Genomic DNA, 2,374 nt, shown 5'->3' on the forward strand with positions numbered 1-2,374 from the left:
AGTGACCCTTCCATGAAAGAAGAGGTTAAAACATTAACTGCTGAACTCAGTCCTGTAAAACAAGCTGCTGAATTCAATCAGCAATTGGACTTTCTAACAAAGCAGCTAGCCGAATTTAAAGACAGGTTACAAGAGACAAGGATGGCTAATATACATATGGATGAACAGTTTAAGCAAACAAAGCAGCAGCTGTCAAGGCAAATAGCAGAAGAATGCCAAGCAGTTCAACTAAGAAGTGGGAAAACATTAAATACCCCACCTCAAGGCAGCAAAAAGCTAAGAAATGAGCAAACCACCCGAAATTCACCTGAGGACAGTAAGAGCCCAGGGAAAAGTAATTCTGGAACTAAAACGCCAGAAAATTGGTGGAATGCTGGCGCTGAACGCCCAGACCATGCTCAGGACTGGCGTTCAACGCCAGAAACAAGGCAGGACTGGCGTTCAACGCTAGAAATGGGCAAGGATCTGGCGTTGAACGCCCAAAATGGGCAAGACCTGGCGCTGAACGCCCAAAATGGGCACAGTTCTGGCGTTCAGACGCCAGGAGCAGACAAGGAGCTGGCGTCTAGTTCCACTCCAGCTTCTAACTCTGGCACTCAATCGCCAGTGAGGGATCAGACACACACAAATGCTGATAACAACCCTTCTAAAAAGGCTTCTTCAACCACTTCTGTAGGCAATAAACCTGCAGCAACTAATGTTGAAGAATATAAAGCCAAGATACCTTATCCTCAAAAACTCCGGAAAGAGGAGCAGGATAAGCAATTTGCTCGCTTTGCAGATTATCTCAGGACTCTTGAAATAAAGATTCCATTTGCAGAAGCACTTGAGCAAATACCTTTTTATGCCAAGTTCATGAAAGAGATCTTGAGTCATAAGAAGGATTGGAGAGAAACAGAAAGAGTTCTCCTCACTGAAGAATGCAGTGTAGTCATTCTGAAAAGCTTTCCTGAAAAGCTTAAAGACCCCGGGAGCTTTCTGATACCATGCATATTGGAAGATAATTGTACCAAGACAGCTTTATGCGATCTTGGGGCAAGCATCAACCTAATACCTGCATCCACTATCAGAAAGCTTGGTTTAACTGAAGAAGTTAAACCAACCCGGATATGTCTTCAACTTACTGATGCTCCACTAAATACCCATAAGGCGTGATTGAAGACATGATTGTCAGGGTTGGGCCATTCGCCTTTCCCACTGACTTTGTTGTATTGGAAATGGAGGAGCACAAGAGTGCTACTCTCATTCTAGGAAGACCCTTCCTAGCAACTGGACGATCCCTGAGGACATGAAAGAGCCTCTGAAATTTCTTCTGGAAGAGGAGAAACCTCCTAAACCCGAGCTCAAGCCATTACCACCATCCTTGAAATATGCATTTCTGGTAGAAGGTGACACTTTTCCAATGATCATAAGCTCTGCTTTAAATTTACAGGAAGAGGAGGCACTTATTCAGGTGCTAAGGACACACAAGACAGCTCTTGGGTGGTCCATAGGTGACCTTAAGGGCATAAGCCCAGCTAGATGCATGCACAAAATCTTATTGGAGGATAATGCTAAACCAGTGGTTCAACCACAAAGGCGGCTAAATCCAGCCATGAAAGAAGTGGTGCAGAAAGAGGTCACCAAGCTACTAGAGGCTGGGATTATTTATCCTATTTCTGATAGCCCCTGGGTGAGCCCTGTCCAAGTCGTCCCAAAAAAGGGAGGCATGACAGTGATTCATAATGAAAAAAATGAACTGGTTCCTACAAGAACAGTTACAGGGTGGCGCATGTGTATTGACTACAGAAGGCTCAATACAGCCACCAGAAAGGATCATTTTCCTTTACCATTCATAGACCAGATGCTAGAAAGACTAGCAGGTCATGATTATTACTGCTTTTTGGATGGATACTCAGGCTATAACCAGATTGCAGTAGATCCCCAGGATCAAGAGAAAACAGCATTCACATGTCCATCCGGAGTGTTTGCTTATAGAAGGATGCCATTTGGGCTATGTAATGCGCCTGCAACCTTCCAGAGATTCATGCTCTCTATTTTCTCTGATATAGTGGAAAAATTTTTGGAAGTCTTCATGGATGACTTCTCAGTATATGGAGACTCATTCAGCTCCTGTCTTGATCACCTGAAACTTGTTCTGAAAAGATGCCAAGAAACCAACCTAGTTTTAAACTGGGAAAAGTGTCACTTCATGGTGACTAAAGGTATTGTCCTTGGGCATAAAATATCAAACAAGGGAATAGAGGTGGATCAAGCAAAAATAGAGGTAATTGAAAAATTACCACCACCTACCAATGTTAAGGCAATCAGAAGCTTTCTAGGACATGCAGGATTCTATAGGAGGTTTATAAAAGATTTTTCAAAAATCGCAAAA

This window comes from Arachis ipaensis, chromosome B01 (assembly GCF_000816755.2).
Source record: "Arachis ipaensis cultivar K30076 chromosome B01, Araip1.1, whole genome shotgun sequence".
Lineage (NCBI taxonomy): Eukaryota > Viridiplantae > Streptophyta > Magnoliopsida > Fabales > Fabaceae > Arachis > Arachis ipaensis.